Source organism: Somniosus microcephalus, chromosome 3 (assembly GCF_052327205.1).
Source record: "Somniosus microcephalus isolate GS21.2 chromosome 3, FLI_Smic_1.0, whole genome shotgun sequence".
NCBI lineage: Eukaryota > Metazoa > Chordata > Chondrichthyes > Squaliformes > Somniosidae > Somniosus > Somniosus microcephalus.
This window is the reverse complement of record NC_140989.1, coordinates 378,564,169-378,590,252: the sequence shown is the minus strand read 5'-3', so window position 1 is coordinate 378,590,252 and position 26,084 is coordinate 378,564,169.

Genomic DNA, 26,084 nt, shown 5'->3' with positions numbered 1-26,084 from the left:
ACAGGACAGCATCTGGGGGCCGCAGCATTGCTGAGAGGGCGGAGGAAGGAGAGGAGTTTCTCGGAGTGAGGTTAGAGAGTGAGAGGGAGTCAGTGCCCTGAATTACAGCCAGCGCCCGATTGATGGGCCAACTATCCTGTGGGCAGCTTGGATCATCCCTCGGGGGCTGGTTACTGTTCTCTTCACAGCTGAGAATGATCTGAATGCCCCACAACCCCGAGTTATTGCTCCATGAGCTGCCTGGCCCAGCCATTTCCTAATATAACCTTGCTGGCTCTGGGAATATCCAGTCAGCTCATTACAGTCCCGCATCAAGTCAACAAGCGACAGAAATTAAACTACTTTCACTTCAAGGAAGACTGAGAGCGATTCTCTGAAACTCCCTCCAGCACCTGTTCAAAAACAGCAACCTGCATTTATATAGCGCCTTTAACTAGCAAAACCTCCCAAGGTGCCTCACAGGAGCGTAAATCAGACACAAACTGACACCGAGACACATAAGGAGAAATTAGGACAGGTGACCAAAGTCTGGATCAAAGAGGGAGGTTTTAGAAACATAGAAGATAGGAGCAGGAGTAGGCCATTCGGCCCTTCGAGCCTGCTCCGCCATTCAATGAGATCATGGCTGATCATCCAAATTCAGTACCCTGTCCCTGCCTTCTCCCCATAACCCTTGATCCCTGTAAGAGCCATAAAAGCTTAAGAAAATCCTTTAAAATAGTGGCTAAATGGCATAATACAGTTAATTTACCTGAACGACTTATTGTATTAAGAAACCCCCTATTTTCTTGCTCCAGTAGTATAGTCCGACACCCCCTTCATTCTTGCCACAATGGAACAGTCCCTAAGCCACACATGGGTGCAGCCATCTTACAGTTTTAAACTGCACGTGGTGAAAGAGGCAGAAGCTGTGAGGTTTGGAGCAGTACAGTTTTTGACCGTGTTCGTTTATACGTGTTTGCTTTGTAATTCTGCTTGTTAAGTGTTATAGTAAACCATTTAAAAGACAAAGCTACGTTTGGGAACGTTTTATTTCGACACGCGTCTACTCGTTGTTAAAAACCCCACAGCCCAGTGGCTGCCTGTTTGGAAACTAAGAAGCGCCACTACATTAGTCAAAAACTTGCTCCCTAAGAAGGAAGGGACGGAATCGTCGGCGAACGTATACATGAATGGTCACGGAGCCAGACGACAATATAAGAAAGCGAAGGTACAGTGACTGTTACTTGCTTTGTTCATTCTATTGAGAAGCTAAATAAGAGCTGCGGGTAAAATGGCCGAGGCCTTACGGAGCCAGGAGCTTCCCCCAGCCAGAAGGATTGCTGGCCAAAAGAGGGAAATAAAGCTCACCCCAAAGGCAATGGAAAAGAAGTTACATAGAAGCATAGGTGCAAGGAAGGCTAAATTAGTTCAGATAACTGGAAAAATGAAGATAATTGATCGTCTCATGGAAGATAATGCTAATATTAAGAAAGCTGAAGACATGATGTGTTACGATTTCTCCAAGCTGCATGAAGAATTTAATATACTCAATGAAGATGTATTAGCACTTCTGTCTGAAGAAGAGGGAAACACTGATCAGCACGACTGGTTTGATCTTAAATCAACCAGCATTAAGGACTATATCAAGGCCACGGAGCAGTGGATGTTAAAAATTCGTCAAGATGCTGATACAGCAGAGAAAGATAAGGTTGACGATGAAGTCGGACCAGACGATAGCATTTCAGAGACTTCCGCCAGACCGAGCAAAAATCGAAAAGAAGGTAGCTCTGTTTCTGGACGCAGGTCAGTCGCTTCTACCACAAGCTCGGCGCGACGCATGAGAGCGGAGGCTGAACGGGCGGCGTTGATGGCGCGCGCAGCATCTTTAGATGAGAAGCAAGCTCTTGAACGGGAAGAGGCCCAACTGCAGGTCCAAGAGGCCCAACTGCAGGCCCAACTGCAGGCCCAGGTGCAGGCCCAAGAGGTCCAAGTGCAGGCCCAGCGGGCCCAGGTGCTGGCAAAGAAAGAACGGCTGGAGATGAAAACAGCTATGTAGGTCTCAGATGTCAGGTTGAGTGCGTACAAAGATTATGAAGGCTCACGGGACGGCGGGAGCCACTGCCAGTCAACGTTGCCACATAGAGTTGGATCCAGGGCACCTTCAAGAGTTACAACAGAGCCCGAAAGCAATTCCCCGGCATTACAGCGTGGAAGAGTGGCCTCTCCACTAACAGGAGCACGTGATGCTACCCCAGATGTCAGACGGTCTAGACTAGACCCTGCTGATGACCACCAGAGGCCTGAAGACACAGGGAGAAGCCTATACCGAGTGATGCAACGTCAGAACGAAATTACAGAGATGCTTGTAAAACAACAGAATCTGTTTCGACTCCCTCAAAGAGACATACCAGTGTTCCAAGGCGACCCACTCAAGTATAAGCCCTTCATCAGATCCTTTGAAAAAGCCATTGACTCCAAAACAGAGAGCAGCAGTGATAAGTTGTACTACCTGGGACAGTACACCAGTGGTAAGCCACAAGACCTGGTCAGAAGCTGTGAACACATGAGACCGGACCGGGGATACATAGAAGCCAGGAAGTTGCTGCAGGAGCACTATGGTAACGAGCTGAAGATAGCCACTGCATATATCGAAAAGGCTACCAAGTGGCCACAGATCAGATCGGAAGACGGAGAGGCATTGAACGCATATGTTCTCTTCCTCATAGGATGTCGCAACACCATGGAGGATGTTGAATTCATGGAAGAGATGGACAATCCTACGACTATGAGAATCGTCATCTCTAAGCTTCCTTACAGGATGAGAGAACAATGGAGAAGTTCAGCCTTTGAGATAATGGAGAGACGGAAAAGTAGAGCCAGGTTTGCAGACTTAGTGAATTTCATAGACAAACAGGCTAAAATTGCTAGGGACCCATTGTTTGGAAACATCCAGGATGTCAGCCCGACCACCGATGGAAGAGTGAAAGCCAAGCCTGCTGAATCAAAGACTCTCAGGAAAGGTGGTTCCAGGGGAAGCAGCTTTGCAACTATCATCACTCAGGCCGAGGAAGAAAGGCCCCAGAACTCATCTCCCAAAAAGAGCAGCACAGTGACGCCTGCTAATGCCTTTCAGAAGCCATGCTTATTCTGCTAGAAGAATCATACATTGGATTTCTGCAGCGACATCAAAGCACAGCCACATAAGGACAGAATCGAATTCCTGAAGTACAACGGCCTATGTTTTGGATGTCTCTCTCAGGGGCACCTGAGTAGAAACTGTAAGCAAAGAACAACATGCAGAGAGTGCACTCGGAAACATCCCAGTCTGCTGCATATCCATAAAGAAGAACAAGTCTCTAAGAAGAGTGAAGAAAACAATACCGACGAGAAGGTTGTTTCAAGTGCTCTGGTGTCGCTAGAACCAGAGACTTGTGGACTCACTGGGGCCGGTGACAGTGACTGTATTCTTGCCATCGTACCAGTAAGGATCAAGTCTAAGAGGAGTGAGAAGGTTGTGGAGACTTACGCCTTCATGGATCCAGGTAGTTCAGCAACGTTCTGCACAGAATCACTCATGCGACAGCTGAACGTTAGAGGCAGAAGAACAGAAATCCTGTTACGCACCATGGGTCATGAGAAGTCAATGCAAAGCTATATCCTGTCAGACCTAGAAGTGTGTGGACTTGAAGAGAAGGACTTCATAGACCTGCCTAATGTTTTCACACAGAGGGAGATTCCTGTTAGAATAGGGAACCTAGCCCTGCAGAAGGATGTGGATAGATGGCCCTACCTAGAAAAGGTGCGTCTCCCATACATTGAAGCAGAAATTGGCCTATTAATTGGAACCAATGCCTACAAAACTATGGAGCCATGGCAGGTGATAAACAGCAAGGATGACGGACCCTACGCCGTCAGGACAGCCCTTGGATGGGTAATCAATGGACCGGTAAGGAGAGATGATGGCCACAAGTCGAACAAGGAGGAACGACAAAACGTCACAGTTAATCGCATCTCTATCGCAAGCATTGAAGAGCTGTTGATACAGCAGTTCAACGCAGACTTCTCAGAACGCAGCTGTGAGGAAAAGACAGAGATGTCACAAGAAGACCATCAGTTCATGGGTTTGATGACAAGGTCTACACAGTTCATTGATGGCCACTATCACATTGGTTTGCCACTGAGAAGACAGACCGCGAAGATGCCGAACAATCGCTGCATAGCAGAGCAACGCGCCATCAGTCTAAAGAGAAAGCTGAACAAGAACCCCGACTTTCACGAAGACTACAAAGACTTCATGAGAAACATCATAGCGAAAGGCTATGCTGTAAAAGTGCCAGAAGAACAGTTGAACAGAGACGATGGAAGGGTCTGGTACATTCCTCATCACGGGGTGTATCACCCAAAGAAGAAAAAGATCCGTGTAGTGTTTGACTGCGCCGCCTCATTCAGAGGAACTTCATTGAATGACCAGCTGCTTCAAGGTCCTGATCTTACTAATACCCTCATTGGCGTCTTGACTAGGTTTAGACAAGAGCTCGTTGCCATGATGGCAGACATAGAATCAATGTTCTACCAAGTCAGAATCCCTGACGAAGATGCTGATCTTCTGCGTTTCCTTTGGTGGCCAGATGGCGACGTTAGTGAAGCGATGGTGGAATGTAGAATGGCCGTACACCTGTTTGGAGCCACATCATCTCCCAGCTGTGCAAGCTACGCTCTCAGAAAAACTGCAGAAGATGGCAAGGGCAAAGCACCATCCGAGGCTGTGGAGACAATCTTCAGAAACTTTTATGTCGATGACTGTCTGAAGTCCGTGTCAACAGAAGACGATGCCATCGCACTGTCAAGAGACCTTAGAACTCTGTGTTCGAATGGAGGATTCCATCTGACTAAGTGGATAAGCAACCGCAGAGCAGTTCTAGCTTCTATCCCAGAAAAGGAAAGAGCCACTGAAGTCAAAGATCTGGACCTGAGCCACGATGTCCTTCCTATCGAGAGAGCTCTTGGTGTACAATGGTGCATCGAGTCAGACACGTTCAACTTCAGGATAATGGTGAACGAAAGACCATCCACAAGACGAGGGATTCTCTCCGTGGTCAGTTCCATCTACGACCCTCTCGGATTCCTGGCACCACTCATTCTGCCGGTGAAGCTGATGCTACGAGAGCTGTGTAGAGACAAGAGAGGATGGGATCAAGATATCCCAGAAGGTCAAGCTCAGAGATGGCACAGATGGCTGACAGATTTGCAACAACTTTCTAGCTTCAACGTCAGTAGATGCATCAAGCCCGCGAGTTTTGGAGTTACAAAGATGGCTCAACTACATCATTTCTCGGACGCCAGTGAGGACGGCTATGGCACGGCTACCTACCTCTTGCTGACAAATCAACAGGGCCAGAAACATTGTGCCTTCCTCATGGGAAAATCCAGGGTGGCTCCGCTGAAGCAGGTCACCATCCCGAGACTGGAATTGACGGCAGCGGTTGTTGCAGTTAAAGTTGACCAGGTGATGCGTAAAGAGTTACAGCTCCCATTAGAAGAATCTGTCTTCTGGACGGATAGCACGACGGTGCTGAAGTATATAGAGAATGAGAAGATACGCTTCAAGACCTTCGTAGCAAACAGAATCTCATCCATTAGAGAAGCTACACAACCATCTCAATGGAGGTATGTAAACACCTCATTAAACCCAGCAGATCAAGCCTCACGGGGATTGAAGGCTGAAAACTTCATGAGGAGTGAAACTTGGATACAAGGCCCAAGTTATCTGCTGGAAACAGAGAGATCATGGCCAGAAAGACCAGATATGCCAAGTCAGATTACTGAAGACGACGTCGAAGTCAAGAGATCAGTCACAGTAAATTTCATAACTACGAAAGAGAACTTTGACACAGTGAACAAGCTTGTTAACCATTTCTCAGGATGGCACCAGTTGAGGAAAGCAGTTGCATGGTTTCTAAGGTTGAAAGAGTTGCTGCTACACCTGAGCGGTAAGAGAAAAGAGTACTGAGCCACTATCAGTCAGTCTGAAAGTAACCCTGATAAGCAGAGAATGCTTCTACAGCAGTACATGCATCAGCACAAGACCACATTGGGCAAGAATTCACTGACCGTGGAGGATTTGGCCAAGGCTGAGAAGGAGATAGTTCGCTTCAGTCAAAGACAAAGATACTGGACTCCAGGAGCTAATTCCGTAATAAGAAAAATACTCTCTGAATGCATTGTTTGCAGACGGTTACACGACCCTGGAAAGACCAATCACAAAGCTCTGCCTGCTACAGGAAGTAGCGTGAAAGGTTCCTGAACGAAAAAAGTGGACACTTATATTGTAAATATGTTGAACTCATTAGCTTATGACTCTTAATGTTTGAGTAATTGATATGCTTCATGTGCCTAGTCAATTAGGGGCCGGAATGTAAGAGCCATAAAAGCTTAAGAAAATACTTTAAAATAGTGGCTAAATGGCATAATACAGTTAATTTACCTGAACGACTTATTGTATTAAGAAACCCCCTATTTTCTTGCTCCAGTAGTATAGTCCGACACCCCCTTCATTCTTGCCACAATGGAACAGTCCCTAAGCCACACATGGGTGCAGCCATCTTACAGTTTTAAACTGCACGTGGTGAAAGAGGCAGAAGCTGTGAGGTTTGGAGCAGTACAGTTTTTGACCGTGTTCATTTATACGTATTTGCTTTGTAATTCTGTTTGTTAAGTGTTATAGTAAACCATTTAAAAGACAAAGCTACGTTTGGGAACGTTTTATTTCGACACGCGTCTACTCGATGTTAAAAGCCCCACAGCCCAGTGGCTGCCTGTTTGGAAACTAAGAAGCGCCACTACAATCCCTTTAGCCTTAAGAAATATATCCAACTATTTCTTGAATATATTAATGAACTGGCCTCCACCGCCCTCTGTGGCAGAGAATTCCACAGGTTCACCACTCTCTGGGTGAAGAAATTCCTCCTCATTTCAGTCCTAAATGGCTTACCCCTTATCCTTAGACTATGACCCCTGGTTCTGGACTCCCCGGCCATCAGAAACATCCTTCCTGCATCTAGGCTGTCCAGGCCTGACAGAATTTTATAGGTTTCGATGAGATCCCCTCTCAATCTTCTAAACTCCAGTGAGTATAAGCCCAATCGACACAATCTCTCCTCATACGTCATTCCTGCCATCCCAGGTATCAGCCTGGTGAATCTTCGCTGCACTCCTTCCATGGCAAGAACGTCCTTCCTCAGGTAAGGCGACGAAATTTGCACACGATACTCGAGGTGTGGTCTCACCAAGGCCCTGTACAACTGCAGCAAGACATCCTTGTTCTTGTACTCGAACCCTCCTGCTATGAAGGCCAACACACCATTTGCCTTCTTAACCGCCTGCTGCACCTGCATGCTTACCTTCAGCGACTGGTGCACAAGAACACCCAGGTCTCTTTGCACTTCCCCTTCTCCCAATCTATTGCCTTTCAAATAATAATCTGCCTTCCTGTTTTTGCCACCAAAGTGGATAACCTCACATTTATCCACATTATAGTGCATTTGCCATGTTTCTGCCCAATCACCCAACCTGTCCAAATCGTACTGGAGCATTCTGCTGCAGCACAAGGTGGACAATTTCCTGTTCGCCTACCGGAATGCGACACATGCACTCACCAACCAGGCCCCAGCCATGATGTTCTTTAACCGAAGGTTAAGATCTCGCCTGGATTTGCTCAGACCAAACGTACGAAGAGATGTTGAGAGTAAGCAATTCCAGCACATCCATGAGAAGCCAACAAGGAGCTTCAATGTCGGGCAAACAGTCTTGGCCCGTGACTACTGAACAGAAAAATGGCAGCCAGGAACGATATGCACACGGCAGGGCCCACTAATGTACACAGTGGACGTTGGGGAGAGCATCGTGAGGCGCCATGCTGACCAGATCCTAGAGTCACAGGAACAAGTCAACCCCATGCCTCGGCCATATGTACCTGGTGATGAACCCGACGTACAGGTAGCATCTACCCCAGAAACAGTTGCATCGGAAGCTGATGAACCAACCGACAACAGGGGGCCAGAATCGCCTCCGCACCAAGAGCAAGACACTCGGGAAAGGCGCTATCCAGAAAGGATCAGGAAGCCTCCCCAAAGACTGAATTTATAAATAGACTATTTTCAGCTAATGTTGCATGTTAAAAGTGTTAATTGTAATTAGTTTGATATTTAATTGTTAAATGAGTGTTATGGTACTGTTAATCTAAAAGGGGAGGAATTGTAATGTATGTACCTTTAAGGGGAGAACTACTTTTTACAGCTCCTGTATACTGTAGTACCGGCAGTGACCACACATGTATATAAACCCTGAATAGTGATCTCTACAGTTAGTTCTAGAGTAACCCTCATTCAGTAAACACCTGTTGAATCATTCCCTGCAGTCGTTGTCTGATTATTGAAGGACACAACATTAAGATACACGGATCTAACACACTGGAACTCTTCAGACACACTCTGTGGTCCGTTGTCGGAGCAAATCTGTTCTGGCAAGCCATTCCTGGCAAAAATGGTCGGAAGGACTGCAGTAGTTTTCTCCGTGGTGGTGGAGGACATTTTGATGACATCAGGCCATTTCGAGTGCGCATCCACGGCTATTAAAAACATTGAGTCCATGAATGGACCAGCAAAATCAATATGCACCCGTTGCCATGGAGATGAGGGCCACTCCCATGAGTGTAGAGGGGCCTGTGGTGGTGCATTTTGGACTTTCTGGCATCCTGAACAGTTCTTGGTCAGGTCCTCGATTTGTTTATCGATTCCCGGCCACCACACATAAGCCCTGGCTAGGCTTTTCATTTTTACCCCTCCCAGATGACCCTCATGAAGCTCATTGAGCACTCTATCCCTTAACTTGGGTGGAATTACCACTCGGGATCCACACATCAAGGTCCCCCGGCACACTGACAGCTGTTCTCTCCTTGTCGAGAATGCTGGCAACAGTGAGTTGCCATGTGCTGGCCATCCCTTCACCGTCAAATCATATACACGAGACAGTGTCGGGTCATTTCGAGTTTCCTTTTCGATACAAGCGTTAGTTACCGGTAGGTAGTCAACTATAGTCGAATGGAATATTTCGACAGGATCCACTGCTGGTGCTTCCTCTGCAGTAGGCAGTGGCAGGCGTGATAGCCCATCAGCATTTCCATACTGTTTCGTGCCCTTATATTCAATCTCATAGTGGTGAGCCCCTAGAAAAAGTGACCATCTTTGTAGTCGTTGTGCAGTCATCACCGGAACGTCCTTCTTCGGATTAAAAATGGAGACAAGAGGCTGGTGATCAGTCAGCAAGGTGAATTTCTGCCCGTGCAGATAGTGATTGAACTTTTTCACTCCCCACACTAGGGTGAGGGCCTCCCTGTCAATCTGGGCGTAGTTACACTCGGCTGAGGTTAGTGATCGTGACGCAAAGGCTATTGGCCTCTCTGAGCCGTCCGAGAATTTGTGCGACAGCACCGCTCCAATGCCGTGGGGTGATGCATCACATGCCAACCGAATTCGTAGTGCCGGGTTGTAATGGGCCAATACCTCTTTCGATGTGATTAGTGTTTTGCTCTTCTGGAAAGCTCATCTACATTCGTCACTCCACTTCCATGGCACCCCAGTTTGCAGTAGGGTGTTCAGTGGGTGTAGTATTGTGGACAAATTTGGCAAGAACTTATGGTAGTAGTTTACCAGCCCGAGGAACGACCTCAGTTGTGACACATTTTCCGGTGCTGGAGCCTTGACTACTGCCTCAATCTTCTCTGGGGACTTATGTAACCCCTCTTTATCGATAACGTGGCCACAATACGAGATCTGTTTTCTAAAAAACTCGCATTTGGGGCAGTTAGCTCGGAGCCCATATTCCTGCAATCTAGTGAGCACCTGCTCCAGGTTGGCAAGGTGATCACTGTCATTTTTGCCCGTGACCAGGATGTCGTCCAAATAACACTGGGTCCCTGGGATCCCTTGCAGGACTTGTTCCATTGCCCTCTGCCAAATAGCCGGAGCTGATGCTACCCCGAATACCAGCCGGTTGTATTGGTAGAGACCTTTATGGGTGTTGATTGTGAGTTTTTTTTTGATGCTTCTTCTACCTCCATTTGCAGATACGCCTGGGCCAGATCAATCTTAGTGAAGCGTTTCCCTCCAGATAGCGAGGCGAAAATATCTTCAATCCGCGGAAGTGGGTATTGTACGGTGTGAAGAACCGGGTTCACTGTTACCTTAAAGTCCCCACAGATGCGAACCTTCCTTGGTTCCCCAGGCATGCTGCTCAACGACTTTTTCATCACAGGGACGATGGGTGTAGCCCACTCGCTCCAGTCTACCTTGGACAGTACACCTGAACATTCCAGACTCTCCAGCTCTGCTTCAACGGCTGGGCAGATCGCAAAAGGTACCGGTCTGGCCTTAAGAAATTTTGGGCTTGCGTTTTCTTCAATTTTAATCGTCGCTGTCATGCCTTTTAGTGCTCTGAGTCCTTGCTGGAACACTTCTTTTGCATCAGTTAGAATCTCTGACAGTCGCCCAGGTGTGACGTCGTCATCCTTTTTGTCAGCCACAGTCAGTGCCTGTATGGAATGCCAATCCAGTTGTATTTTCTGGATCCATTCACGTCCCAGTAATGGTGGTCCTCCATCTTGCAATACATACAGGTCTAGTTTTGGTGTTTCCTTACCGTTATATATAACGGTCACCCTTATTTTTCCTTTGGGGTAGAATTTTTGCCCCGTGTACGTCTTCAAAATAATTTTTGTGTCTCTCAAGGGTATGTGTGAGAATAGCTGCTCGTAGTCCCGTCGGTTTATGACTGTTAGGGCTGATCCTGTGTCCAATTCCATCTTTACCTGGACTCCTGCTATCTTGAGAGTGACCCAAATGGTTCGGTGATCCTCCGTTGTGATGACATTATGTAGTTTCAGACAACTCAGTTCCCTGCCTTCAGAGTCGTTATCACTCTCTTGTTCATCTGAACTATTCTCCGTCATCTTATGTACCTTCTTGTACTTTCCTTTGGTAGGTTTCTTATTGCTGGTTTTCTTTCCCGACCTGCAGACTCGTGCTATGTGTCCTACTTTTCCACACTGTTTGCACACTTTGTCTTTGAACCAGCAATCATTCTGGTCGTGTGTTGTTCTGCCGCAGCGATAGCACTTCTCTGTTCCATATGCCATTTTGTTTGTGCCATATTCTTGCGGTCTCTGTTGTATCTCTGCAGCGCCCCGTGCTGCTGCTTCATATGATACCGCAATGCTGAAAACCTTTTCCAGCGTAAGGTCCTTTTCAGATAAAAGCTGTTTCTGGGTTCCTTCACTTTGAAGCCCACACACAAACTTGTCCCTTAAGGTATCTGCCAGTCCCGCTCCAAACTGGCAGTATTTCGATAGTTTGCGCAGTTCTGTTAAATAATCAGCATTGCTTTCATCCTTATGCTGGTTCTGTTTGTGAAACTTGAATCTTTCTGCTATCAGCAGCGGTGTGGGGTTTAAATGTTCCTGTAGTGTCATTACTATGTCTTCAAAACTCTTTTCCATTGGCTTCGTTGGGGTTACTAGATTTCGTAATAAACCATACGTCTTTGCACCCATTAAATTTAACAATACCGACACTTTCTTGTCATCTGACACCTCATTTGCCTTGCAGTACACCTCTATTCGTTCGACATATGTAGTCCAATCTTTGACTTCATTGTCAAATGCGGTGATACTGCCACTCTTCGGCATTTTGGGTGTGGTTTAAAATGGCGTCTCCCAATGACTTAAAATGACATCTCCCGCGCTTTCCTTCCTCCCCCGCTGCTGCCAACGCTGCTCCCGGCGGTTCTCGTGGCAATGGCGGCGCCCTGTAGGTTTTGCGCGCTTCTCCTGCGCTGCTGCCAACGCCGCTCTCGGCGGTCCTCGTGGCATTGACGGGGCCTCACGGGTTTCTGTGCGTCTCTCTCTCCCTCTCTCCGACGCTGCTCGGCCCCTGAACACCGGCTGCGCCCTGTGCGCTCTGCCCTCTCTCTCTCTCCCCCGTTGACGCTGCTCGGCCCTTTGCTGTGCCGCTCGGTCGGGCTCTAGCCCGTCGCTGTCCGGGAAGGGTCTGCACACTACCTGTTGCCAGCCCGTTTCGCTGGACCGCCTCGACTGGAAAGCCAAGCCTGGCTCTCGACAGCCTCCCCCGCAATTCTCGAGTCTCTGCTGGATGACTGAGCGGTTGCCCGTGTTCAACGCCCGAGTCTCTGGCCTTGACCTCCAATCAACTGATCTCCAGGAATGAATCCCCGGGAGGTGATGCAGAGTTGCAGGTAGGTTCGAACTTGCCTTGTCGCCAATGTTGTGTCCGTATATAATAAGACACAGACTGCAGGAGAAACGGTACAACAGGTGTTTACTCAACGTGGCTCACAGTGGAACTGATCTGTACAGATTACTACTCAGTGCTATATACAGGTGTGATCACTGCCAGTACTGCAGTATACATGAGCTGCAAAAGATAGTTCCCCTTAAATGTATATACATTACAGATACAGTGTTACAAACAGTAATAGAGAACATTCATCATGGTTGGCCAAAAGGTTCCTGTCCAAAGTACTTTCACATCAGGTCAGAATTGAGTGTCACAAGTGGACTATTACTAAAACAGTACAGAATAGTCATTCCACAGGCTCTACGTCAAGACATGCTCAAACGGATTCATGAGGGACACCTCGGAATTGAAAAATGCAAAAGGAGAGCAAGAGACACTGTTTATTGGCCTGGCATAAATATGGACATTGAGAACATGATAGGCAAATGTGAGACATGTCAGAAACACCAAAACAAACAAGCAAAGGAACCAATGATAGTAGCTGACTTACCAACAGCACCATGGCAAAAGGTTGGTATGGACCTTTTTCATTTGAATGGTAAAGAATATCTATTAGTGATTGACTACTATTCTAACTATCCTGAGATGGTGCTGCTCTCAAGCACCACAGCAAGCAGTGTCATAATGCATGTGAAATCCATCTTTGCCAGACATGGAATTCCCAGGATTGCCGTTAGCGACAATGGTCCGTGCTTCAACTGTAAGGAGTGGCAATAGTTTGCAGCACAGTATGACTTTCAGCACATCACATCCAGTCCTTTGTATGCTCAGTCGAATGGTAAGGCAGAGAAAGGTGTTCAAGTTCTCAAACAGCTACTGAAGAAAGCGACAGAAAGCAAGTCTGATCCTTATCTCACCCTGCTGAGCTACCGAGCCTCACCTTTAGACTCTGGTTCTTCACCTGCTGAACTCCTAATGGGTCGCAAGTTGCGCACCATGCTACCCTGCTGTGTAAAAGAAAAGCAGAGTAAGGAACTAAGACAGAGACTTCAACTGTTAAAGCTGAAACAGAAATCACACTATGACAAGTCATCCAAAACTCTGAAGCCATTGACAAGGGATGATGTTGTCAGGATTAAGGATCCAGATGCATGGAACAGGAAAGCTACAGTTCTTGAGGAAGTAGGACCAAGGTCATACACTGTTAGAACTGAGGAAGGACAGATTCTCAGGAGGAACCGCCGTTCCCTCCTGAAAACACAAGAGACTATCCCAGAGCAAATCGATGACAATGCCGCAACTGAATCTTGTCACTCACCACCAGAACAATCTAACACAAACACACATATAGGCTCTCATGAAAACACATCAGACTTACCCGTGCTGAGAAGATCCACACGTGAAGTAAAAAAGCCTGATAGACTTAATCTTGGAATACAAAGAAAACTATATTGAAAATGTATTGACTGTTGTGAAGATGTTTATGTCACTTTGATTGGTTGATATTGATTGATACTGATTTTGTTTAACCTCAAAGAAAGGGGGATGTAATGATCAGTAACATGTCATCCTAGAATGGTACACTAGGTGGAGCTGTATGTATATAAGAGTGGGCTACCCACGATGCACTAGGTTACCCACAAGGCAGTAGTCAAGATAGATGCCTGCACACGAAGTCCACATGGCTGAATAAAGTGACTAGCTCAAGCTAGCTGCTCATAATGATAATGTCTAGTTATTTATGAACATAACACCCCTCCAGCTCTACACCCCTCCCTATCACTGTAACCCCCTCCCACCCTACAGCCCTCCCTATCACTGTAACCCCCTCCAGCTTTACACCCCTCCCTATCACTGTAACCCCCTCCCACCCTCTACCCCTTCCTATATCTGTAACCCCCTCCCAACCTACACCCCTCCCTATCTCTGTAACCCCCTCCCACTCTACACCCCTGCCTATCTCTGTAAACCCTCCAGCCTTATACCCCTCCCTATCTATGTAAGCTCCTCCAGCCCTACACCCCTCCCTATCACTGTAACCTCCTCCTGCCCTACACCCCTCCCTATCTCTGTAATCCTCTCCCGCCCTACACCCCTCCCTATTGCTGTAACCTCCTTCAGCCCTACACCCCTCCAAAATCTCTACGCTCCTCCAATTCTGGCCTCTTGTCCATCTCCGATTTTAATCGCTCCACCACTGGCGGCCGTGCCTTCAGCTGCCTGGGCCCTAAGCTCTGGAATTCCCTCCCTAAACCTCTCCGTCTCTCTACCTCTCTCTCCTCCTTTAAGACGCTCCTTAAAATCTTCCTCTTTGACCCAGCTTTTGGTCACCTGTCCTACTATCTCCTTATGTGTCTCGGTGTCAGTTTGTGTCTGATTTACTCTCCTGTGAAGATTTTGCTAGTTAAAGGTGCTATATAAATGCAGGTTGTAGTTTTGCTTTCACTGGGACTCAGTCAGTTGGATGTAAATCCCAGAAAGACAACCTGTGGCCACCTGCCATCATTGGCCGCTCACTAACCAATCGGCACAGAGCCTTTAATGAGCATATGCGAGAGAGCAGAAGGAAAGAAGAGGCTTGAGATAAGGAGCAGAGGCCAGCAGCAGGTTAGACAGGAAGCTTCTCCCACCCCTCACACACCCAGCCAGACTCCCCACACAGCTGGAATTATTCACTGCAGCCCAAGAAAAGATTGATCAATAAAAGCCCGGCTCAAGGTGCTGTGGTGAAGCCTGAGAATGAGAGGGAGCGAGAGCCAGCGACTGTGGACACAGGGACTTGTGTCACATTCACTCTGGGCTGTGAGAAACTCCCAAACACAAAGCTCCTCCTGACCTCCAGCCCTTCCGTCTGGTGAAGGGTCCTGGGGAACAGCCTTTACTGTCCTGCAGCCTATCCCCGTTCCCCCCCTCTCTCTCTCTCTCTCTCTCCGTTACTGAAAGATCCCTTGAGTTGAAACGAGGACAGCTCGGGATCTGTGACAGAGCGACTGGGAAACAACAGCAGGAGATCGGACTGCTTCAGAACTGTAAGGTATACAACACTGAAGGGACTGCTTTGTTTGGCGGATGTACATCCTTAGTTGCGAGCGTATATAACAGACGCGTATCGATTTGTACAGTCAGTGCCGAAGTTCCAGTTACCCAGTAAAGATCACTTGAAGTTACTCTCAGTCTCTGCTGCTTTATTATTTTATGTAGTTGTGTATAGCGGTACAAACACAACAAATTGGCGATGAGAATTATGAACCTATGTCTTCCTATTCTGGCATCGCATCCAGAGGACACCGAAACTTGGAAGAAAGGAGCGAGAAGGTAGAGAAAACGGAGCACGCTTGCTAAGCTAGGCAGGGGATACGTAAGTCAAGTGAAAAGTGCACAGGACTTGCATGACGCTAGCTAACTAGTAAAGAAAGATAAACGGGTTTGGAAAAAAAAAATGGCGATGGTTGAATTTCTTGACTCCCCACACAAGGCTGAGGGCCTCTCGGTCAATCTGTGCATAATTGTGTTCAGCTGTAGTCAATGATCTTGAGGCAAAGGCTATTGGTCTTTCTGAGCCATCTGGGAACTTATGTGACAACACGGCACCAATGCCATGGGGTGAAGCATCACATGCCAGTCGAATAGGTAAGGATGGGTCAAAGTGAGCTCGCACCTCTTCTGAAGTAATGAGTCTTTTAATCTCTTGAAAAGCTTGTTCACAGCTGTCACTCCACTTCCATTGTGACCCTGTCTGTAGCAGTGCATTTAGTGGATGTAACACTAAGGATAGGTTGGGCAAGAACTTGTGATAGTAGTTCACCAGTCCAAGATATGATCTCAACTGAGACACATTTTCAGGTGTTGGTGCATTAATCACAGCTTCAATCTTGTCTGGAGACTTGTGTAAACCATCCTTGTCAATCACATGTCCACAGTATGAGATTGCCTTTTTGAAAAACTCACACTTGTCTCGGTTCGCTCGGAGCCCATACTCCCGTAACCTGATGAGTACCTGTTCGAGGTTGGAAAGGTGGTCGTTGTCATTCTTGCCAGTAATGATGATGTCATCAAGATAGCACTGAGTACCTGGGATCCCCTGCAGGACTTGGTCCATTGCCCTTTGCCAGATTGCAGGAGCTGATGCTATTCCGAATACCAGCCGATTGTACTGGTAAAGGCCTTTGTGCATATTTATTGTCAGGTACTTCTTTGATGCATCATCAATTTCCATTTGGAAATAGGCCTGGGCCAAGTCAATCTTTGTGAAGCGTTTCTCTCTTGACAGGGAAGCAAAGATGTCCTCAATGCGAGGCAATGGGTACTGTACTGTGTGGAGGACTGGGTTAACAGTCACTTTAAAGTCTCCGCAGATGCACACTTTTCTTGGCTTTCCTGGTTTTGTGCTGGAGGTTTTCTTCATCACTGGAACTATAGGTGTGGCCCATTCACTCCAATCCACCTTGGGCAGGACCCCTAACTGCTCCAAGTTCTCCAGCTCTGCTTCTACTGAAGGGCGAATTGCATAAGGCACTGGTTTGGCCTTATGCAACTTTGGATTTGCATTCTCCTCAATCTTAATTTTTGCTTTCATGCCCTTAAGTGTTCCTATTCCCTTCTTGAACACTTCCTGAGAGTCACAGAGTATTTGTGACAGTCTCTCAGGAGTGGCGTTGCTGTCCTCCTTTGCTGACACAAACAGTGCTTGGATGGTGTGCCAATCCAACTGTATTTTCCTGAGCCATTCGCGTCCCAGCAATGGTGGTCCTCCTTTTTCCACTACATAGAGGTTCAATTGCGGTATTTTTTTTTCTTTGTATGTCACCGTCACTTTTATTTTACCTTTGGGGCACACTCTTTGTCCTGAGTATGTCTTTAACAGTACTTTAGTTGGCCTCAGCGGTATGTGTGAAAACAGTCGTTTGTAGTCATGTACAGAGATCACTGTTAAAGCTGAGCCTGTGTCCAACTCCATTTTCAGCCTAACTCCTGCCACTTCTGGAGTAACCCATATTATTCTGTGATCCCCTGTCTCTTTCACACTGTATAGTTTGAGACAAGCCAGATCCTCTTCCTCTGAGTCTGTGTCACTTTTTTCTTTATCTGAACTGTCTCCAGTCACGTAGTGTACCTTCTTGTATCTATCTTTGAAAGGTTTCTTGTTTTCAGTCACTTGATGTGCCTTTTTGTTACTCTGTATTGTATCAGTTTTCGGCTTCTTATTTGTTAACTGACCACCAGCCTCTCGTTTCAATCTTCAACCCAAGGAAGGGCGTTCCAGTGATGACGGCACAACGGCTACAGCGATGGTCACTCTTCCTAGGGGCTCACCTGTATGACATTGAATACAAGGGGACCAAGCAACATGGCAACGCCGATGGTTTGTCACGTTTACCACTGCCGACCTCCGAGAGAACTACAACAGTTGACTCAGCAGAGGTATTTCACACAACAATAGTTGAGCAGCTACCAGTGACAAACTCCCTCATTGAAAGAGAAACACGCAATGACCCTACATTGTCAAAAGTTTATGACATCACTGTGAAGGGATGGCCAGCGCATGGTGACTCATTGTTTCCAGCATTCTCAGCCAGGAGGGAGCAGTTATCAGTGTGTCGGGGAACACTGATGTGCAGCTCACGAGTTGTGATTCCTCCCAAGCTTCGTAACCGAGTGCTAGATGAACTGCATGAAGGGCACTTAGGTACGGTAAAGATGAAAAGCCTTGCCCGTGGATACGTGTGGTGGCCGGGAATTGACAACCAGATCGAGGACCTGACAAAGAGCTTCTCAGGATGTCAAAAGGTCCAGAATGCACCACCACAAGCCCCCCTCCATCCATGGGAATAGCCCTCATCACCATGGCAACGTGTGCACATCGACTTTGCTGGACCGTTCATGGACTCCATGTTCTTGATTGTAGTTGATGCACATTCCAAATGGCCCGAGGTCATTAAAATGAAATTAACCACATCTGAAAAGACCATTTCAGTTCTGAGGACCATGTTCGCTAGAAATGGTCTACCAGAACAAATCTGCACAGACAATGGACGACAATTTGTCTCTGACGAATTCCAAGTTTTCATGAGGAAAAATGGAATCAAGCACTACACATCTGCCCCGTACCATCCAGCTACAAATGGCTTGGCTGAAAGATTCGTACAGACTTTCAAGAAGGCCATCAAAGCAATGTACAGCGAGAATCTACCACTGCAACACAAGATAGACAATTTCCTCTTTGCTTATCGGAACGCAGTACACGCAGCCACTAATCAGACTCCAGTGACTATGTTTCTGAACAGGAACCGTGAGATCTCGCATGGACCTTCTTAAACCGAATGTATGTCGTGATGTAGAGAACAAACAGTTCAAACATTTGAATGCTAAGCCAACAAGAAGCTTCATTGTAGGACAGTCAGTTCTTGTTCGTTATTTCTGGACGGAAAAGTGGCAACCAGGGACAATATCCACAAGAGAGGGATCACTGATGTATACTGTGGATGTGGGAGAGAACGTTTTGAGACGTCATGTGGACCAAATTCTGGATGTTCAGGTGGAAAACACCCCTATACCTCGCCCAGACTCAACTGACATGGAAACAGGCACTCCTGATTCATCAGCATCAGCACCAGCCTCATCCACAGCTGAGAGCTCTACCTGTGCTGATAGCTCACCTGATGCACCTGTACCTGTACAGTCTCATTCCCCAAAGCAAAAGAGTCTGGAGATACGTTACCCAGAGAGGCAGAGGAGGCCTCCCCAGAGATTTGACTTGTAAAAGGGCTGTTGACAAAATAAAATGTTATGTTGGAATTTTAATTTTGTTACTTTTAAGAAAACAAAAAAGGTTCCTGTAAAGACAGGCTCTGTATGTTAATTATAGAAATTTTGCGTTAATATACTATTAAACTAAAGGGGGAGGAAGTGTAATGTATACAACATTGAAGGGACTACTTTGTATTGCGGATGTACATCCTTAGTTGCGAGCGTATATAACAGACGCGTATCGATTTGTACAGTCAGTGCCGACATTCCAGTTACCCAGTAAAGATCACTTGAAGTTACTCTCAGTCTCTGCTGCTTTATTATTTTATGTAGTTGTGTATAGCGGTACAAACACAACAAGAACTAAAGCCCAGGGACCCCCCCCCCGATCAGTGAGGGTGAGTCTCCCCACCTCCCTGTCTCTCTCTGTCTCTCTCTGTCTCTCTCTCTGTCCAATTCCAATTCCAATTTTCCAATTCAAATGCTTTATTGGCATGAAAGTTTACAGAGAACCATATTGCCAAAGCTTACATAGCAAAAAGGTACAGTTTTCCAACATTCTGTAGGTGTCAATCGATTTGACATTTGTTGGGTACATACAATATTACTTTTAAACAATATTAATTTTAAACAGTCTTTGTACTTCATTTGGTACGTTCAATATTAATTTTAAACAGTCTTAATTTTAAACAGTCCTCAGGTTGTGACATGTTGTTACATATTTGGCCCCAAGGTATGGTCTGTCTCCTTCTCCCAGGACTAATCTCAATTTTGACAGGTCATCCAATTCCTTGAAATCTGGGGTTGTTTGGCTTAGCTTGTTGAATAATATGTTTCTTGATGTGTTGAATTTTTCGCATTTTAGGAGGAAATGCATTTCTGTTTCAACCTCGCCGGCCAGACATTGATCGCATATTCTATTCTCTCTAGGCTGCCAGGATTTCTTGTATCTGCCTTTTTCAATTTCCAGTTGGTGGTCGCTTAGTCTGTACCTGGTGAGGGTCTGTCTCTGTTTTGTGTCTCTGATGGTCGTGAGGTAGTCTGCCAGTTTATATTCTCTTTTTAGGGCCCGGTAACATTCTAATCTGCTTTGGCTTTCGGTTATTTTGTTCCAATGTTCCAGGTAGGTTTCTTTGCATTGTTTAATGATTTGGTTCACTCGGATTGGTGTTTGGACGGCTGTGTTGGTCTGGGGCTGGTCAGGGTCCGGCTGAGTACTTAGTTTCAGTAGCAGCTGACTCAGGGGACTCTTTTCTGGGTTTAGCTCTTGGGTCTGAAAGGCTTTGAAATGAAGGGTGTCTGGGGAGCTAGATTTGAGGTGATTTAGGAAGTTTAGTGCTCGTTTTTGGATGTTTATTATCAGTGGGTATCTGCCTAGTTCGGCTCTGCATGCATTTGTTGGCATTTTTCTTTGGATGCGAAGGATGCTTCGGCAGAATTCTGCATGTAGGGCTTCTATTGTGTGTTTTTCCCATTTAGTGTAGCTTTGGTGATTTAGCGGGCCCCATACTTCACTACCGTACAGTGCAATGGGCAGGATTATGCTGTCAAATATTTTGAGCCAGATTTTGATTGGGATTTGGATGTTGTAGAATTTTCTTTTTATTGCATATAGGGCTCTTCGGGCTTTTTCTTTTAGTGCATTCACTGCTATGCTGAAGCTCCCTGATGCTGTAATAGTTAGACCAAGGTAGGTGTAGCTCATAGTGTGTCCTATAGTGGTATCACTGAGGGTAAACTGGTATTTGTTTTCCTGACATCTGGGCCTTTTTTGAAAAATCATGATGTTGGTTTTCTTTAGATTTACTGTTAGAGCCCAATTTTGGCAGTATTTGTCGAGTAGGTCTAGTTGTTGCTGTAATCCCTGTTCTGTGGGAGACAGCAGAACCAGGTCGTCCGCATAGAACAGGGATTTCACTTCTCCATCCAGGAGACTGAGACCTGGTGACTCGCTTTGCTCCAGCATGTCTGCTAATTCATTTATGTATATGTTGAACAGGGTCGGGCTCAAATTGCAGCCCTGCCGGACGCCTCTTCTCTGGGTGAAGAAATCGGTGCGTTTGTCTCCAATTTTGACCCTGCATTTGTTTTTCAGATACATTGATTTAATAAGGTCATAGACTTTGCCCCCTATTCCACATTGAAGAAGTTTATAATAGAGCCCTTCGTGCCATATAGAGTCAAAGGCTTTCTTGAAGTCGATGAAACAGGCGAATATTTTCCCATTTTTTGTTTGGTGTATATGTTTTTCAATGAGGGTGTGAAGGGTATAGATATGGTCGGCGGTGCGGTGTTTTGGAAGAAAGCCTATTTGGTTTTTTCTGAGGATATTATGTTTGTTAAGAAAATCAAGTAATCTACTATTTAGAATACTGCAGAATAACTTCCCTAGACAACTGTTGACACAGATGCCGCGGTAGTTATTTGGGTCTGATTTGTTTCCACTTTTATATATGGGGGAGATTAGTCCTTGGCACCAGATATCGGGAAAACAGCCTGAACGTAATATGATGTTGAATAATTTGAGTACCGCACCCTGCATCTCCATATTGCTGAACTTGAGCATTTCATTTTTGATGTTGTCTGGGCCACAGGCTTTCTTTAGGTGGAGAGATTTTGTTTTTGTGGCCAGTTCTTTCCATGTGATTGGGGAGTCTAGAGGGTTTTGGTTGTCTTTAATTGTTGCTTCTAATGTGTGGAGTTTTTCTGTGACCTGATGTTGACTTGGGTTTGTTTCGTTTATTGGGATGTCTTTGTAGAGGTTTTCAAAATGTGTTCTCCAGATGTCGCCATCTTGGATTGGTAATGCTTGCAATTGTGTTGTACTCAGGTTATTCCACATTTCCCAGAATTGTTTTGGATTGGTGGAGTTTTCAATTTCTTCGAGTATTTTGTGGGTATAGTTTTGTGTTTTGTTCCTAATGGTGTGTTTATATCTTTTGAGGGTTTCATTGTATCTAGTACGTAGGTCCGGATTGTTTGGTTGGCGATGCTTTTGGTTTGATATTTTTCTCAGGTCTTTTCTGGCATTTTTGCATTCGTGGTCAAACCATTTCTTATTTTTATTTTGTCTTTTGTGACGCTTCCTCTTCTGTTTCACAAGGTCGGCTTTTACAGCTGCCTCATGGAAGATCATATTTATATCCTCTATGGCCATGTTTACACCATCTCTGGTGATCTCGTATGGGTTTTCTTTAAATTTTGATATTTTACTTGTGAGATCAGGTGACTTTAGTGCTGTGATGAATTTTTCTCCACTGTCTGGGGCCCATCTGTATGTCTGGTTTATTTTATGGAGCTTACTGGGTTCCTTTTTTGTGTCTGTAGTTTGGGCAGAAAGTTTAAGGTACATATTTATTTGGTTATGGTCTGAGAGGGGGGATTGCTGCCTGACAGTGAATGAGTTGATATCGCAGGGGTCCAGGTCAGTGATTGTATAGTCCACCACACTAGACCCAAGAGTTGAGGAGTATGTGAGTCTCCCTAAGGAGTCCCCTCTGAACCTACCGTTAACTATGTACAGGCCTAAGGCTCTCTGTCTCACTCTCTCACTCTCTCTCTCTCTGTCTGTCTTTCTTGCTCAGTCTCTCTCTCTCTCTCTCTCTCTGTGTCTTTCTCTCTCTGACTCACTCTGTCTCTCTCTGTCCCTCTCTCTCTCTCTCTTTCTCTGTCTCTCTCTCTCTCTCTGTCTTTCTCTCTCTCTCTCTCTCTCTCTCTCTCTCTGTCTCTCTCTGTCTCTCTCTCTCTCTCTCTCTCTCTCTGTCTCTGTCTCTCTCTGTCCCTCTCTCTCTCTCTCTCTCTATCTCTCTCTCTGTCTCTCTGTCTCTCTCTCTCTGTCCCTCTCTCTCTCTCTCTCTCTGCCTCTTTCTCTCTCTCTCTCTCTCTCTGTCTCTCTCTCTCTCTGCCTCTTTCTCTCTCTCTCTCTCTCTGTCTCTCTCTCTCTCTGTCTTTCTCTCTGTCTCTCTCTGTCTCTCTCTCTGTCTCTCTCTCTCTCTTTCTCTGTCTCTCTCTCTCTCTCTCTCTCTGTCTCTCTCTCTCTGTCTCTCTCTCTCTCTCTCTGTCTCTCTCTCCTGTGAATTTGGGGAATCTGATGCTGGGACTATCCCAGTCAGTGACCATCGTCTCATCTCCCCGTTACACCCAGTGGGAAAGTTGGAAAGTAATAAGAAAGACTTGTATTTCTACCTTTCACCATCTCAGGACCTCCCAAAGCGCTTCACAGCCAATGAAGTAAATTTGAAGTGTAGTCACTGTTGTAATGTAGGAAAGGTGGCAGCCAATTTGCGCACAGCAAGCTCCCACAAACAGCAACGTGATAATGAGCAGATAAAGGAGAGGGCACAGGCACGATGGGCGGAATGGCCTCCTCTGTGCTGTGAGATTCCTGTAAGACAATGATCCTGCTGATCTCTGAGGGTGCTTTGTGTAGAATTGTGTTTACTAACCACACACGGCCAATATTTAACCCGCAGTGAAGATTCTGTGAAAAGAATCATTGAGAAAGATGATTCCCTCTTGGGGACTGGAGGGACAGATGCCCGGGAGCAGGCGGCCATTTACAGATGTTGCTGACAAGTTGTGTCACTGAGCTCCCGCCCAGATGTTCCAGGTGTGTTTAGTGGCTGGATAATGATGTTTCTCTGAGTGCCCAGTGTCAGCCGAAGCCTGTAAGCCGGGACAATCCAAGACTCAATCCTTATTCCCTGTGTGTCACTGGGGACAAGGAGCAGGGACACAGGAGAAAGTCCCCAATTCCACTTCATCCCAGCACAGTGTCAAAGGCTCAGGAAATGACAGCCTGCTCTCTGACCCTCAGCAAGTCCTTTTTTTATTAATTCATGGGATGTGGGCGTCGCTGGCAAGGCCAGCATTTATTGCCCATCCCTAGTTTCCCTCGAGAAGGTGGTGGTGAGCCGCCTTCTTGAATCGCTGCAGTCCGTGTGGTAACAGCCACAGTGCTGTTAGGAGGGAGTTCCAGGATTTTGACCCAGCGACGATGAAGGATCGGCGATATACTTCCAAGTCAGGATAGTGTGTGACGTGGAGGGGAACTTGGAGGTGGTGGTGTTCCCATGCGCCTGCTGCCCTTGTCCTTCTAGGTGGAAGAGGTCGTGGGCCAGAAATTCCAGGCCAGAAGCGTGAGTGCGGTCGGCTTACTCACGCTTCTGGCCGTTGGAAATGCCGGCGTTCAGCATGAACAGCGCATGCGGGGAACGCCGGCATTTCCAGACCTCGAGCGCGTGCGACTGCACAGGCAGCGCTTGCGCAGTGAACTTCGTGGATTTCATTCATGAAATCCGTGAGGTTAAGTCCTTAGAAGTTACACTGAAAAAAAGCAAGTGTAAAGTGGTTCATTGGCTGCGGAGGAAGATATATTTTATCGTGGAGCTTTTGAAATGCAATATTTTTGTTTGGGAAAGGGAGGGAAGATATTTTAAGAAATTTTAAGTAAGTTTTAAAGTTAAAATTTTTTTTTTTTTAAAGGGTTTTCAGAACGGTAGGTAGAAGGAGCAATTGTGGCTGTGTGAATGGAATGTGAGAATGAGTTATGTATGTATGTCCACATATATTCCTTTACGTATATGTATGTATGTTTTATATTCCTTTACTATGAATGTATGTTTTTAATTATGATTTTCCAATAAGTTACATTCTCTGAAAGTCATAATTAAATAATACATTCATACACATAAGTAAAGGAATATATACATAACACGCAAAGGAATATATACAGACATACATACTTTCAGAAGCTCCACGATAAGAAATATCTTCCTCCGCAGCCTCTGTAGCAACTGTACCCATGCTTTTTTCATGTGCAAGTTGTAATGACTGGACCTCACTGAAAGCATTAATGAAAGCGGCGAATCATACTGCGCACGTGCTGCCTGTGCAGTCGCACGCGTTCTGCCTCTGAACCCCTTCGTTCAGAGGACAGGAAATGCCGGTTTTCCCCACATGCACTGTGCATGCTGAAAACCGGCATTTCATCCGGCCAGATGCGTAAGTACCCCGACCGTACTAGCGCATTTGGAAGGGAATTATTGGGCCAACATTTTACATGTCAATAAAATAAAAAATTTAACACTTGCACGACTTGCCCCCTCGCATCTGCGACTGAGGGTCCAAGGAGGTGCATTGCGCAAGAGGTCATCATCGCACGTATCCTCACACTGTTCCCTTTGGGGAACTGTACGAAGTGGTGGAAGGATTTATGGCCGTGATTAACGCTCATTCCGTGACCGTAACCATCTTTGAACCAGCCATTAGGGTGGTTAGTCCTATGGCGGGAGGGTTTTACGGGCTCCCACAACCCATCTGAGGCGGGGGGGGCCACCAACACCCACGGACGCAAGTATCCCGCTGGATGTCCACCCAGAATTTAAAGTTGGAGCTCCGACTCCACTTGCCGGGACTGTCTGGAGTGGGGTTCAAAACCCTACTCCTTCTGGCCCAGCGGCGGGGATGCTTACTGCTACGCAAAAGGCCCACTCCGCACAAAAGGTGACACCCATATGTTTCCTGCGCCTTTTCCCTCCCCGTGGCTGGAGCCCTATGCTGCCATTTCACGTAGCTAATCGGATTGGGCGTTTGTCATAGCGGTAGGATCCCCGCCGCTGGGCCAGATCAGGGTAGGGTTTCGAACCCCGCTCCAGACAGTCCCGGCAAGTGGAGTCGGAGCTCCGGCTCTAAATTCTGGGTTGACATCCAGTGGGATATTTGCGTCCGTGGGTGTGGGTGGCCCCCGCTCCTTGTATAGCTTGTGGGAGCCCGTAAAACCCTCCCGCCATAGGACTAACCGCCCTAATGGCTGGTTCAAAGATGGTTACGGTCACGGAATGAGCGTTAATCACGGCCATAAATCCTTCCACCACTTCATACAGTTCCCCAAAGGGAACAGTGTGAAGACACGTATGACGACGACATTGCTAAATAAATAAATGGAATTTAAAAAATTCTTTTAGGGCTTTTAAAAGTCTTTAAATTGCTTTAATTCTCTTTAAAACTACTTCAGATTACTCAAAATAATGTAAACATTTTAAAAAG